The 16733-nt window shown below is 42.7% G+C and overlaps 1 long non-coding RNA gene across 1 annotated transcript; it reads left to right on the top strand.

Moving 5' to 3' along the window:
* Positions 1 to 9951: 9951 nt before the first annotated feature.
* LOC120573046 lies at positions 9952 to 15290 on the top strand. Its single transcript, XR_005641620.1, has 3 exons — positions 9952 to 10684; positions 11395 to 11397; positions 15272 to 15290. It is a non-coding gene; the product is annotated as an uncharacterized LOC120573046 (long non-coding RNA).
* The last annotated feature ends 1443 nt before the right edge of the window (positions 15291 to 16733 follow it).

Below are 16733 nucleotides of genomic sequence, written 5' to 3'. Positions count from 1 at the left end.
AAATGATTTATTAAAAATGTAACAACAATAACTTATTTCACCAGTAAGTTCCTGTTAAACGACAAAAACAACCACTGGATAGGAAAAGGGTATTTTACAACAACTTTGAATGCAGCCACGACGCGGTGGCGCGAATTTCAAGTGAACGCAACATCTGTGTTTTTCCCGACAACAGCAGCGGCACACTGTCATATGTTCCTCTCCAGTGAAATACGAACACTTTTACACCGTTTAGCTGTCAGCATTTTAACTGTTTAGCTAGTCCAGCTGCTAGCTAACGCTAGGCTAACGTTACTTGCTGTTGAGTGTAGTGTTAACTAGCGTAACATGCGGCGATGTTTAGGTTGCCCCTAACGTCCGTTTTCGGAGCATCCGAGAGAAGCGCAGGCATTTCAGTGGCACCGCGTTGCAATTCGGTCCGGTAGATAACGGTCGTTAAGGCACCGAGTCTCTCCTTTTCTGTCAACGATGTGGCGAGGAGGTAACGTTAAGGCGGAGTTAGCAAGCTAACGTTAGCTAACTAACACCGGCAGGTTCACCGTGCTTTCATGCTGCATTGCTTACAGAGAACGAGCTGAACATGGGGGCTGGGTCTAACGTTAGAGGGCTGGGTCTAACGTTAGAGGGCTGGGTCTAACGTTAGAGGGCTGGGTCTAACGTTAGAGGGCTGGGTCTAACGTTAGAGGGCTGGGTCTAACGTTAGCGGTCTGCTGACCGGGATTGCGGGGGAAAGAAATTATCGTTTCAAATCAGTAACATAGACGTAATGAGTGTCACATGACGTGAACTAACATGGCATTTTAGTTTGTTTGAGTTTTAACTTGTCCAGTGGGACAAGTAAATTTCTCTTCCACTTGCCCTACAGAAAATCCACTTGTCCTGGACAAGCGGACAAGCCTTAATGTCGAGCCCTGTGTGGTAATCCTTTAAAAGGAAACAAGGGAAGGGGTGAATTCGAGCACGGACCTGTGTTCAACCAGCAATTATTACAACAATTAATCACACAAATACAACACAAATAATCACAGGCAACTGCTATTTAAGTATAATAGAATTTATTAACATCACAATTATCATTAGCCAATCAATAATCCTTCACTAATAAACGTATATACCTTTTACAATATCACAACCAAAAGAAAAAACAAAACCTGTAGTGTGTGTGTGTGTGTGTGTGTGTGTGTGTGTGTGTGTGTGTGTGTGTGTTTTTATGAGTGACGAAATGTAGTTCTAACACAAAGACTACCAAAATGGCTACTCCTGTGAGCTGCACAAAACTATTTAGCCTCAAGAGGGCGGTAGTGGTGCTGGGTGCACAAGGAGGGGTTGAAGAGGCAGAGGGGGTTGCTAGGCAACGCGCACACTTAGCCCGTAGCTTGTATGCTAGGCCATGTGTGCTCTGTACACACGCTATGCCGACTCCACGTGGTTAAGCTAGCAGCGTTAGCTCGGGAGCTACGTGACTAGCTTGTGTCTGTCTGTGTGTGTGTAGTTAGTAAAACAAGAAAGGGTAAAGAAAGAGTCACACTGATCTTAGTTATTTATAATGACCAGCCCCCCTCAGCCACTCAGGTCTGGACCAAACGTGCAGTTAGGACAGACTGAGACTTTTATCGTACTGAGGGAAACGGTCACTATAACCACTCCAGTGGCTAACAGCTGATTTTCCGCGATTATCTCGCGGACAGTAACTAAACTCTGTGAAAGGAGGAGTTAGCAGGTAGCAATTACAGTTTTTCCCAGCTACTCAACACAACATATCAACAGTATCGTGATCAATGATACATACACAGAAACAGATTAATAATCACATATGGACCAGTACATGATTAAAATCAGATCACATTAATGGCAACAAGTGGTAGTGAACCCTTTGCTCATTAATAAACAAACCAAACACACTAGTTCTAATGTCTGCCCAGAACTGTGTAAAGCCTCTTACTGTGGTTGTTTGTCAGTTAATCTCTCGCCAGAGGTTAACGATCGGTTTCGTCCAGAGCAGTGGACGACACGCGGTCCTAGTCGACAGCAAGAAAACGGGAACGGTGTCCTCTTTTCCTTGAATCTGGGCTGATTAAACCTGCTGCAGATGTGAGGAGATACTGGGTCAGTATCCCCTCGGATCCCTTTTATATCAGAAAGATATTAAATGTCCCAGCTCAATCTCGACCAGCGAGGTGAGACTGGCTAGTTAGTCCGAACAGCTGCGTCTTCTGTCGGTAAATGCATCACCGTGAAGAGCATTGAAAGACGATCGCCGAAAGCTTTTATCCTTTCTCCGCCTCTTAGTGGCGGGGTGGTGCATTCAAAGGAACGACAGCCAATGGGAAAAATGCACCTTTGTCACAGGTGTGACGCTAATGTGTTGTAGTTCTTTGTCTCGCCACCAGTCTGCCTTGTTCTCCTCGTGTTGAAGGTAGATTCCCCATGCGACCTGTTTCCAAGTGGCGACCTGTAGGAGTTTGGTGAAACAGGCTTTGGAATTCACATTTAGGTCAAGATTCCTTTGTCTTGCTCACATGTACGTACTTAATTTATTATTTATTTTCTCGAGATCAGGATGGCCGAAAGCCTACGCATCTTCCGGTGAAGGCTAAAAACACATCACTATTTCATTACAACCAAACAGGTTAAGAACTAATACCAGAACACATATTTCCCTCACACATTATGCAAAGAAACATGGAACTTACCGTGTCACAGCAGCTTCAAGACAGACATAACGCTACACATTTACTCGGATGTATCCATAACAATAAGTTAACCCTTGTGTTGTCCTTCGGGTCCCAGTGACCCAAAGGACAACACAAGGATTATGTACTTCCGTTTACTTTGTTGAGAATTGCTCTCTAAACAAGGGTTAATACAGCACCTTAGTTCTTGTTTGTACAGCATTTTGGTCAGCTTAAACTGTGTTTAAATGTGTTCTAGAAATAAACTTTACTTACTTAACAAGAAACAGGGTTTAGAGAGCAATTCTCAACAAAGTAAAGGGAGGTACATAATCCTTGTGTTGTCCTTCGGGTCACTGGGACCCGAAGGACCACACAAGGGTTAAAAGTCCTTGACTGAAGGTGCTGCTGTTTATCACCTTCAGGAGGTGGAGTGGGTGTGCAGGGTTGGTCAGTACTGATCCTAGTTTATTTAATGTTCTGGCCCCTGCCACCTGCTGGACTGTCTCTAGTTCAGCCCCGACCACCGAGCCGGCCTTCTTGATGAGCTTGTCCTCTCTGTTTCTGTCTGCTGTTCGGACACCATCTCCCCAACAGGCCGCAGCAAAAAAACAGAGCACTGGCCACCACTGTGTGGTAGACCAACCCGGTCTCACGCCAGGTCGTTATATAGTTAGGTTATTTTGATTTTGATTTGATAACGATTTTTGAACGTGTTCAGGTCACGCTTTTCGAACCTGCTTGGGGGATGCAACAACAGGGAAATGAGGCGCCACTCGCCGGCCACAACAACGGGACCAGGCCGCCAATCGCGGGACGTGATCCCCGGGCGCAGGGGCACACAACAACGGGGGAAATGAAACGCCACAACGGGGAAATAAAACGCCACAATAACGGGACGGTTATGGTTAGGAAAAAAGTAGAACGGGGAAAGGAACCGTCACACACGGGACACACCGACAAAGGTACTGCAACACGCGGGACACACCGACAAAGGTACTGCAACACGCGGGACACACCGACAAAGGTACTGCAACACGCGGGACACACCGACAAAGGTACTGCAACACGCGGGACAAAGGTACTGCAACACGCGGGACAAAGGTACTGCAACACGCGGGACAAAGGTACTGCAACACGCGGGACACACCGACAAAGGTACTGCAACACGCGGGACAAAGGTACTGCAACACGCGGGACACACCGACAAAGGTACTGCAACACGCGGGACACACCGACAAAGGTACTGCAACACGCGGGACACACCGACAAAGGTACTGCAACACGCGGGACACACCGACAAAGGTACTGCAACTCTCCGGGGTGAAAGTCCTGTGTTTTCTGACCCATCCACCACCCCGACCAACCTCCCTGCGCTGCCTTTCGCCTTATCAATACTACTCGCTACTGTCAGCGTTCTGGGATCATGAAATATCCTTCCCATTAAAATGCATTGCTTTCAATTTCGTAATCGTGTCCTGTCCACGACTTAATAGATTACAAAACGTAACTATATAACGAACTGCCATGAGACCGGGCTGGGTAGACAATGCAGAGCAAAGGTTGGCAGATATTAAATGACCTTAGCCTCTTTAAAAAATAGAGTCGGCTTTGATCCTTACGGTACACCGCCTCCATATGGCTCTTCCAGTCCCACTGAGGTACCTGTGGTTGGCCACCAGCTCCACCTCAGTGCCCCTGATGGTGACTGGTGTTGGTTGGATCCTCCTCCCCCCCCTCCTGAGGTCCACAACCATCTCCTTGGTTTTTGTGGTATTGAGATGGAGGTGATTGTCCGCACTCCATTTCACAAAGTTGTTGAGTGTTCCTCTGTGCTCCTCCTCATCGTCTGCTCTGATAAGATGCATCAGGGCTGTCCAGGTGTGTACATGCCCTCTGCAGCATATAAATGAGGGAACCATCAACACTGATGTTGGGCTGATATGCAAACTGTAAAGGGTCCATTCGAGTTGACACACTAGTCCTGATGTAGAGAAGGACAAGTCTCTCAAACGTCTTCATGACAGACTTGTCCTGCTGCTAACCACTATTGGCCATCAACACAGTTGTATCAGCTGAGCTGCAACAGCTGGTCAACTCCCCTTGCTGCTAAATGGCTACACTCAAACAGGGCGCCCACCTTAAAGCTGCCTTAGTTTGCTCCTAACTGCTTATTGCTCACATCTATGCTACCCCCCTCCTCCCCAGGTCCACCTTGTTGTGTATTTGCTTCTATTTCATGGTTGCTGCTCTGTTTTATTCGGGGAGTAGTTAGCTCTCCGAGTCTTAAACTGTGAGAGCGTCCCCTAATGCTGCTGCTGCTCTTTCATGGTGCTCATGAAAGGTCAGGGGACTTAATTTAACTCGTAATTTATTCAATAAAATTTCTTAAAGTATTTTTATCATCTGCGTTGCGGGCGCAGAGACATGATCCACGGTCTCTGTGGCACGCACCAACGGGGACATGAAACGCCACAACAACGAGACAGTTGAGCTTATGAAAAAAAAGAACTGGGAAAGAAACCGTCACACGCCAGACACGCCGACAACAACAGGACGGTTGAGGTTAGGAAAAGAATAACGCTGAAAGTAACTGCAACACGCAGGACGCCATCCCCGGTCTCTGTGGTGAAAGTCCTGTGTTGTTTGACCCATCCACCCCCTGACCAACCTCCTTTTGCAGATGTTCTGCTTTTCATACAACTCCCTACCGTTGTCATGCTGTTAGCATCAAATATGCTTCCCATTTAAATACATTAAATTAAAATTCGTAATCACCACACGAAAAAAACGACATATTCGTGTCCTGTTCAAGAATCAATAGATTCAATAACGTGACCATTTCACGAACTGCCATGAGACTGGGCTGATAGAAAATCATATTCTCTCCAAAAATGTGTATTTTTCAAAAATATAGAGGGAATGAGATATCCAACTAGCTGGCAGATACATTTTTCCTCTATTGTCTTCAAAAAACTAATATTGCAAAACTGGAAAAATAAGGAAGCACCTTCATTAGAGAACTGGCCCTAATGAATTACTACCTGTGTATTGAAAGATCAATGTCAGAGAACAAAAATAAAAATAAACAATTTGATAGCAAATGAAGCCAAATTTATAAAACCCTCTAGAGCAGTCATTCCCAAACCACCAGTGGTCTGTGAGGGTACTGCAAGTGGTCCGCGGAAAAGCTAAATAAAATATAAAATAATAGTTTGATAACCTTCATTTTACCAGGAAATTCCCATAAAAATTAAGAATATGTATATTGATATACTAACATTTAAATTACTGTACAGATGGAATACTCCATTGCTATGGAAATAAGCCTGTTGTTCAAATGTACCAGATTATGCCCTCAGGCGCTTGATTAAATTAATAAATTAAATATCAATTCAATTCAAAACTTTATTGCCATGTCAACATAGTTGATTGGAATTTGTCTTGGTGCTAATCAGATTAAAAAGACAAGACATACACAGGATCATATAATACATACAAGGCAATCACATAGACAATCATTCAGAACAGTAAAAAGATGTAAAGAGCTTGTGCTATTGCAACTTCCCATAAAGTGTCTGGTGCAATCTATAAAGTGCATTTGAATAAGGTGCATTTAGTACAGGTTTACTCTGCAAGGTGCCTGGGCATTAAGGAGTCTAATAGTACCAGGGTAAGTACTGTTACTGAGCATTAAGGAGCCTAATAGTACCAGGGTAAGTACTGTTACTGAGCATTAAGGAGTCTAATAGTACCAGGGTAAGTACTGTTACTGAGCATTAAGGAGTCTAATAGTACCAGGGTAAGTACTGTTACTGAGCATTAAGGAGTCTAATAGTACCAGGGTAAGTACTGTTACTGAGCATTAAGGAGTCTAATAGTACCAGGGTAAGTACTGTTACTGAGCATTAAGGAGTCTAATAGTACCAGGGTAAGTACTGTTACTGAGCATTAAGGAGCCTAATAGTACCAGGGTAAGTACTGTTACTGAGCATTAAGGAGCCTAATAGTACCAGGGTAAGTACTGTTACTGAGCATTAAGGAGCCTAATAGTACCAGGGTAAGTACTGTTACTGAGCATTAAGGAGTCTAATAGTACCAGGGTAAGTACTGTTACTGAGCATTAAGGAGTCTAATAGTACCAGGGTAAGTACTGTTACTGAGAATAAGGAGTCTAATAGTACCAGGGTAAGTACTGTTACTGAGCATTAAGGAGTCTAATAGTACCAGGGTAAGTACTGTTACTGAGCATTAAGGAGCCTAATAGTACCAGGGTAAGTACTGTTACTGAGAATAAGGAGTCTAATAGTACCAGGGTAAGTACTGTTACTGAGCATTAAGGAGTCTAATAGTACCAGGGTAAGTACTGTTACTGAGAATAAGGAGTCTAATAGTACCAGGGTAAGTACTGTTACTGAGCATTAAGGAGCCTAATAGTACCAGGGTAAGTACTGTTACTGAGCATTAAGGAGCCTAATAGTACCAGGGTAAGTACTGTTACTGAGCATTAAGGAGTCTAATAGTACCAGGGTAAGTACTGTTACTGAGCATTAAGGAGTCTAATAGTACCAGGGTAAGTACTGTTACTGAGCATTAAAGTGATGGTTCGGAGTAATTCACCCTAGGGTCCTTTGCACCATGACCTCGAGCCAAACACCCCCCCAGAAGCTTTTTTCACCTGGGTCGAACATTGGACGAGTTAGCGTAGCGTTATCAGCTGAATAGCTTAGCGCAGGGGCTAATGGATCCGAAGTGTCTCTTAACATTACCCAACTAATAATGCCCGAAATGATACCAAACGTCTACAGTAGTACAAATAGGTTATGCTCTCATAAAACGATGGATTGTAAAGTTTGTAATGAAACCAAAAGTTTATGTAAATAACACCTGCCTGCTGGCTTCTGCTCTCTGCTGTTGTTGTTGCTGCTGTAAGACGAGTGCTTAGGCCCTAAGCACTCTTACTGCCCGGTAGTAACAGCAGCAGTACTGTTACTGAGCATTAAGGACCCTAATAGTACCAGGGTAAGTACTGTTACTGAGCATTAAGGAGTTTAATAGTACCAGGGTAAGTACTGTTACTGAGCATTAAGGAGCCATGTAGTACCAGGGTAAGTACTGTTACTGAGCATTAAGGAGCCATGTAGTACCAGGGTAAGTACTGTTACTGAGCATTAAGGAGTCTAATAGTACCAGGGTAAGTACTGTTACTGAGCATTAAGGAGCCTTATAGTACCAGGGTAAGTACTGTTGCAAAAGCGGGATGTTTTGCCTCTGAGACCTTGAACTCTCATTCCAAAGGGCTGTAGTTGGAAGAGGGACCTTAGCAGGGTGGGAGGGGTCATCAACCCTTTTCTGCGCTTTATGGCTGGTCCGCGTGGCGTACATAGAGGCTACAGATGGGATGGCATGACCTATAATTTTGGATGCGATGCGCACCACCTTCTCCAACTGCTTCCTCTCTGAGGAGGAGGAGTTACCATACCAGACAGTGATGGAGAAGACAAGCACCCTTCCACTGTGGCTCTGTAAAATTTGTTGTTTTCATGTGTGTGAGAAAGTGCGACCTGTCTTGAACGAGGACCAGCAATGGGTAGGCGGGTAAATGGGGATAATATAATAATAATATAATATAATCAATAATAAGTAACGATGGAAGTATAACATATCAAAATAGAAATGAAATTCTGACGAAATTTTCTTTTTTTGTTTTTATTGTTTCACCTTTATTTGCTGTACTTCCTGGTACCTAAAGATGATGACCCACAGAAAATTATATAAAATTATATAAAAAATGTTTCTGTATCTGAAAGTATGCAGAAGTTAGAGGGGTCCATATATATATATATATATATATATATATATATATATTAGGGCTGTCAAAATAACGAAAAAATAACGCGTTAAAAAAATAACGCAGATTAATCCATTCCATATTGACGTTTGAGCCACTATTCGACTGTAAAATGAAGGAGGGAGACGAGAACGTGCTGCCTGGATCATTGATTGGAACATTTAGCTACTTGTTACTTCTTCCTGCCAACCCTGGCTACCGAAATCTGGTGCCCCTGATATGTCTGCTCTTCTCTCTGATGCTCTGAAACGGACGATACAGGCAACACAAACACCGCTGCACATGACGCTAGTTAAGACTATACTCGACAGCAGCTAACGTTAGCCTACCGCTAGCCAGTAGCTGGATTAAACACTCATAAAATGCTGACAGCTAACGCTAAACGGTGTAAAGTTTGACTGTGTTTTACTGTAGAGGATTCAACACCGGTATGTAACAGTCTGCTAGCCTGACCAGCCAGCTGCCACTAGGGTGCGTCTAGATTTCTAGGCTAACATTCTGCAGCTGCCGTCGGAAAAACAACACAGACGGTGCGTTCAATGAAACTGGTAAACTACAGCCTCGTGGTGCATTTGAAGTTATTGTAAATGTCCTTTTCCCATCTGGTGGTTGTTTTTGTCGTTCAACAGCAATTTACTAGTGAAATAAGTTATTGTTATTGTTATAGATTATTATCAAATCATTTAATTTTGACCATATGGCCTTAGCAATAAACAAGCCCTTCTTTAATGTCATTGACTGTTTTTTAGTACCCTTCTTTTTTCTTTTCTTTTTTTACTTTCTTAAAAAGTATCCGTTCAGGCACCGTTAATTATTTATGCGATTAATTTCGAGTATGTAATTAATTCGATTACATTTTTTAATCGATTGACAGCCCTAATATATATATATGTATATATATATATATATATAATTAACAGTATGTGTAGTTCCCCTCCTGAGCTCCAGGTGGCCTTCTTTCATTTGAAACTTTTATTGTGAAAAGCCCTGAGTAGGAGGAAACGGAAGTGCCGTTGTTCCCCTGTGATATCCGGTGCTGGCGGTAGAATAGCTGTGTAGTGTGTTAGCTAGTGATGGGCGAACGAAGCCTTGTGAAGCCTCTGAAGCTTCTTCCTGATTGTATTGCAAAATGATCCGCAGCATCAAAGCATCGAAGACAACACAGTGACATCTAGTGGTCAGGCAGCAGAAATGACAGCGGCTATAACTCGACACAGCCGAATGAAGCCTTCAACACGAACGTAGGAGAGACAGAATGGACACATGCATATGGCACGACATGACTGAACTTGAATTAACCCTTGTGTTTTCTTCCCGTCAACCTTGAAAGAAACCCTTTTTCCCGATGTTTTTGATGCCTTTTTTTCACAGTTTGTTTAAGCTTTTTCCAACGTTTTAAATTGTTAAATTTTTCTTCTACACATTTTCAGCGCTTTCTATGCCCCATATTTTCTGATATAAACCAAAAATTGAAAACTGTTCAATGTGACCCGGAGTCAACACAAGGGTTAAATGACATGAACATGACATGACGGAATTAAAAATATAAAACCTATGTTTGAATGTTTGGATATAACATTATAATATATAAACTATATATAAACTACTGTGATCAGGATTTGAATGTAAGTAGGCCTATGTTTAATTAGGCTAAATATGGATTCAATAAACTGCAGCAACAATGCCACGTTCTACCGCTATGTAGAATTACGTACAGGTGTATGGAAGTATAGGCTAATTTCTATTAATAGGCTAATCAAATAAATTGCAAGCCACACTCATAAACCCGCGATGTTCCAGTGAATTCTAACGGGCAATTGGTACGCACGCAGCGACATGAATCCAGCAAACCCATCCGGAGTCTCAGTGACGTTCGAAGCTTCGGACGTCATCAGTCACGTGCTTATTTCAATTCGATACGAGCTCCAACACTGGGTTTCGAACCAGTGTGCTTTGCGGGAGTGATACAAGCTTCGGTGCCTCGGTGTCAAACGTCCCATCACTAGTGTTAGCTGCTGATCTTATTGGACCGTTTTAGGAGACAGAGCTCGAGGTAAAGACACACACACTCAGGTAAAGCCTCTAATGACTGCTCTTTATCACGGAGATCAAAGCGAGGAGAAGGCTGAGCTGCGCATGCGCCGACACTCAATGATTTCTGGTGTGCTCCGTGTGTTGCTCTTCTGACTGCATTAGCAGCATTCCAGGTGTGTGTGTGTGTGTGTGTGTGTGTGTGTGTGTGTGTGTGTGTGTGTGTGTGTGTGTGTGTGTGTGTGTGTGTGTGTGTGTGTGTGTGTGTGTGTGTGTCCTGAACATAGCTGATAGAAACGGAGCTTCCTCTACTACATTCTACTGCTTACTGATCTCACTACAACACCTCTCTGTGTGTCTGAATACAGTCAGAACAGGGCTTTATCTTCAAATGGGACCAAATACAAGCTGCTTATTTTGTTTTATCTTAAGTCAATAAGTATATTATTATTACACTACAGCCTAACTATTGTTTATCAATCAGTGTCACAGAACATGAATCTGCTACTCTCTCTCTCTCTCTCTCTCTCTCTCTCTCTATATATATATATATATATATATATATATATATATGCTGCAGAGGTATTTTCACTTTCTTCATCTAAGTGAGTTATCTGAGTTATTAAAGTGCACAGCTGTTATATTTTCCAGCTGGTGTGATTAGCCTTTGGTCAGTGAGTGAGGTAAATGCTGCCTTCCATTCAGTGAATATTATGGGATGGCCATTGAAGACAAATGGCTCAGGTACAGAGGGGTATTGCACAAAACCAGGATAAGGGATTAACCCGGGATATTCAGGTTATCCTGGATGAATTTAGCTTTGACTTGGTTGCACAAAAGCAGGTTGAATTAAACCCAGCCAAGTAACCATGGCGATTTATTCTTTGCAGCTAGCCTGGTCCAGAGCAGGCTAACAGCCAGGCTAAGATTAATCCTGGAGTCTGATGTGTTAAATCAGCTGACGCTCTGATCCGAAATAAACGTGTTTAACATTTAGCCTATTCCGTTGTCTTCTGAATATGTTCTGCTTCATTTTATTAACATGCATTACTTGTCACTATTGCTGTCACAAGTTTGATTTAAATCCTACTACTGCAGTTGTTGAGATGGTAATGGTAAAAAGTAGGACGATACGGAGGAAATGGGCTTTTCCTCCGCTGCTGTCCCCGTGAAATGTGCCCGTGTAACGCGGGGAGGCGGGGGGAGGCAGGGGGAGGCAGGGGGGTCCTCCCACACCGTGCAGCGGACTCTAAAAGAGACTTTTAGCATCAATAACGACGACAATGGCACCTGATCAAACGTCCTTCTTAATCATTTTATTTTGGGGGTGTCACTGTCATCTTGGAGCTTGGGAGTGAGAATAAAAACATGAATAATAACAGGCTACATTGTTTTACAGATATGCTTACAGTGTGTATTGAAGTCACTTCTTTTTTCTAGTTTTTGTCCAGTCATGCTTGTTCTGTATGAACATTAATTGTAGAAAGATATTTAGAATTAGACATAGCTTATGGAGATCTGTGCATATGGTTGTAAAACATATTCTCGCATTATGAATAAGCTTTGAAATTAAGCATAGTCCTTATAAATTTCCCAGGAACATGAATTATTATTATAGTGCTTTACAGGCTACTCAAAGACACTTTACACTAAAACCAGCACATTTGGCGCATAAAAAAAAATAAGCCTACAGCAATAAAACCAACACATAAAACAAGCATATTAACGCAATTAAAACGTGGAGTGACTAAGTAGATTTTTTTTTTAAATCCATACGTATTCAGTCGGTCCGCTATTGTCTGTCGGGCTTTTTTCCGTTTGATAACAGCTGTATTTCCCTTTTTGCATATTATATGTTTAACCTCCTCGTAAATCTCCATTAGAAGCGGCTGCTCAGCGGGTGAAACATATGCTGCTCACGTCTTTTCCATTTCTGCATCAGTAAATCTGTGACCGATACCGTGGTCTATTTAAGAAAGCCGTGAACGTGCACTTATCCCAGCTATCTCCTCCTGGCTGACATAGCTTCACCTACTCATCCTGGCTCGGCAAACGTGCAATTGATTAAACCGCGATGAGCAGATCACACTAAGTCAAGCTGCGCTTTTTCATTTATCCTGGATTTCTTTATTCTACTTTTGTGCAATAGGCCCCAGGAAGCCTGTTTAAGGCCATGTTGTGTTGAAAGATGTGAGCGAGAGAAGGAATGTCTGTATGAATTTGAGAGGGGGGCTCTGTACTTACAGCCACCTTCTTTGTTTCCATCCTCCTTTCCTTTGTGACATGATCAGCATCTCTGGGTTCTGTCTCCTTATCGTAGATCTTCAACCTGTATCTCTTCCTCTGCCTGCAGTCGCTCCATCTCACGCCTTTGGGCCTCTAGAGCAGGGATCTTCAACAGGGGGTCCGGGACCCTTAGGGGGTCCTCAGAGTCACTGCAGGGGGGGCTCAAAATGTAAACATCTTAACATGATTCCAACAGATTATTAGCAAATATAAATTCCCACTGATGATAGGCTTACTGGCCAATAATGTAGTCACTCATTAAAACATGATTTATAAAATCATGCCAACAATTTTAAAGCTATTTGAATAGCTTTGTATTCTATGCATGCAAAAAAAATGTATCTATGAATGCTTTAGGCTGCCCTAACAGTTATTGTAGGACCAGATTAATATGCAACTTCATTTTATACAATGTGTGTAGTAGGGGGTAGGGCTGGGCGATATATCGATATTATTTCGATATCGTGATATGACTAGATATCGTCTTAGATTTTGGATATCGTAATATCGTGATATGACCATAAGTGTCTTTTCCTGGTTTTAAAGGCTGCATTACAGTAAAGTGAAGTCATTTTCTGAACTTATCAGACTGTTGTAACTGTTCTATTATTTGCCTTTACCCACTTAGTCATTATATCCAAATTACTGATGATTATTTATCAAAAATCTAAGTGTGAAGCTATTTTGTATAGATATATATAACCTGTTTATTATTTATTCATTTGATTTTGCAACTGTTCACTGAAATAGCCAGTTTCTATGAAACTACTTGTGACATGTCATATTTGGCTTTGGCTTTGACTGAACTGCTCTCACTTTGTGGAAAAAAAATATCGGGATATATATCGTATATCGATATTCAGCCAAAATCGGGATATGACTTTTGGTCCATATCGCCCAGCCCTAGTAGGGGGTAGAGTCCGGATCGGGCTGAATTTTTCTGTTCGAGGCCGGCCCGCGTCCGACAGAGCGGTGTCCGAGCCCGACACAGTTAAAATCTCATTTTCTTTCCTCATAGTATAGCCTATACTATGAGGAAAGAAAATGACGTAGCCTACGTTTGTTTGTGTGGAAAGCCCACTTTTGTTAAGCAACTGTAGGAAGGCATTTGGAAATGTCAACAGATGAGAGCATCAGCGCACACGGGGCAACAACAAGCGCACGTTAATCAGCTGTTAACATGTTCAATGTGTTAACCTCTCCTGATCCTTCGTTTCTGACCGTGATCAGAACACCAGGAGAGACTGGTTACCTCCAGGGCCCACGCTAGAACATGAATAACCACCAACTCTGCTGCGGTTGCATCTACAACACGTCTGCTTCCTCTTTCTCTGTCTCTCTTCTGGGTCTAACCCTCATTTCAGTTAAGGAGTCGTTGGCTTAAAACCGTTGAAGACCTCTGCTCTAGAGCCTTACGTTGCTGTTCCTCTAACTCTCTTATCAGTTCCTCTCTTCCTCTAGCAGCATCTGATAACTGGCTTCTTTTACTAGTTCAGCGTTTTGCTGTCATGGCCGAAGATATGGAGTAGTGGTCGGACTGGCTGTGGCTAATCAAAGAGGCAGCGGATCCAGAGACAGACTTTGCATGGTCATGGTGGAGCAGTTCATGAAGGCAGTGTCCTTCCTCCTGCTCATTAAACTCGCCTTCATCGTCTATCGCTCTGTTGTAGGCAATGTTGGTGATTTCTGTGGTCACCGATTCACTCGTATCAACTCTTCTTCTTATGTTGGTCGAGGGAGATTTTGAATTTCATAATAGATATTCATTATGTCTTGTTTATCTTTCTTAAGTTCTTCAATAAGAGGCCAGAGCTGGCTCTGTGGCATATAAGTCTTTAGTTGATCTCTGGCCTTGCGAGTGTGGAGCTTCCACAAGCCTTTTCTCTCTTTTCTTGGCCTCATCATATTGAAGCGTGCAGATTTTCTCTGTAGGATTGCATGTGTGTTCAGAGCGTCTAGACCAGTGTTTCTCAACGGGGGCGTTCAGAAGATGATGGGGGGCGTTGGAAGCAATATTTTGGCGTTGAGGTGCCCTTGGGGGGCGTTTGTTTGAAAGCTAGATTAAACCAAAGATTCACAATAACAACACATGTTTACACTTAAACTACTAAAGAATAAGTAGTCTGCAACATTAAAAGCTGCCAGTTTACAGCACTGCGACTGGACCAGACGGGTATCCTAACTTCTCTGTGCTTCTGTCAGCTTTGTTTGGCGCAGCTCCGTGCTGCCTTCATGGAAATGGGACGTCAGAGCATCGTCTTAAATGAGCTCTGTAGCTACCATTTGTAGCTACTACGTGAAGCTGCGTTCAGATAAGAATAAACCAATCGCCGCGACGTCCTGTTGTGGGTTGTATTCTGTAAACCCCCCCATGTAGCACAAGTAGACTTTATATTTAACCGTAACAGTTTTTCGTCAGATGGTTTATTAGCAGCAGCAGAGAGCAGTAGAGAGCAGGCAAGTGTTCATAAACTTCTGGTGTACTTACAAACTTTCCAATCCATCGTTTTATGAGAGCGTAACCTATTTGTACTAGTGTAGACCTTTGGCATCATTTCGGGCATTATTAGTCATTTAAGAGATACAAACGTAGATCCATTAGCCCCGCGCTAAGCTATTCAGCGGCTAACGCTACTCTACGCTAATTCGCCCAATGTTAGACCCAGGTGAAAAAAGCTTCTGGGGGGGGTGTTTGGCTCGAGGTCATGGTGCAAAGGACCCTAGGGTGAATTACTCCGAACCATCACTTTAACAAACTGGTACCAGTGACAAAGTTCCATTTAAAAAAATTTTTGGACAACACATGGTACCAATTACACTATAAGAGCAATAAACTGTGCCAGATTGTGCAGTTCAGCAGGAACAATGACTTCTCCCACTTCCATGTATGACTTATAGCACCACAGTATTCACTAGCACCAGCCCACAGGTAAGACATGTGAAAGATATTAGCATTTTTGAATAGATACTTTGCGACATTATCCCTGCAGTGGCATTGTTTTGTGATTAACACATAAAGGGAAAATACGTGGACAGCTGGGAAAAGCTGGCAATCAAGCATCGCTAGCACTAAAGTTAGCATTAACTAACGTTAGCTTCACACTAGCTGGGGTTTTTACACTAATTTCAGTGTCCGTGTCAGTGTTTTTTTTACTTTAACGTGTATTGGTCTTTGTTAACCTCTGTTTGTCAGAATGACCATAACTCGACAGTGGCTGCAGTGAAGAAGGTCTCTTTTTATAGAGTAGACAAATAAAACTTTACATTAATGCTCTGGCCTGATAAAGTACGTTTTACACACATAACGTTACATGTAACAGCACGACAGTTATGCCTTACAAAATATGCCAAGTGGGCAAACTTTGAAGGCTTCTACCACAGCCTAACTGTATCAGAATACACTAACTTGTCTTTTTGTATTTGTAGGTCTACGGTCTGTTTTCTGGACCGTGTGTGTCCGTAATAAAAGCTTTGATTGATTGAATAAAGCGGACCAGGACAAGTTATTTATTTATAAGGCTCTGTACGGCTGCAGGCAGCCACTGTCGAGTTATGGTCATTCTGACAAACAGAGGTTAACAAAGACCACTACACGTAAAAGTCAAAAAAATTGAGCTGGACACTAAAATTTGTGTAAAAACACCAGCTAGTGTGAAGCTAACGTTAGTTAATGCTAACTTTTGTGCTAGTGATCCTTCAGTTCCAGCTGTCCACCTATTTTCCCTTTATGTGTTAATGACAAAAAAATGCCACTGCGGGGATAATGTCCCAAAGTATCTATTCAAAAAGGCTAATATCGTTCACATGTCTTACCTGTGGGCTGCGCCAGCATGTTGCCTTGGCGGAGCGGACGCTATGCTGACTGCCGAGTGAATACTGTGGTGCCACATTCA

This window comes from Perca fluviatilis, chromosome 14 (genome assembly GCF_010015445.1).
Source record: "Perca fluviatilis chromosome 14, GENO_Pfluv_1.0, whole genome shotgun sequence".
Taxonomy (NCBI): Eukaryota; Metazoa; Chordata; class Actinopteri; order Perciformes; family Percidae; genus Perca; species Perca fluviatilis.
This window is presented reverse-complemented; position numbering and strand designations above follow the sequence as displayed.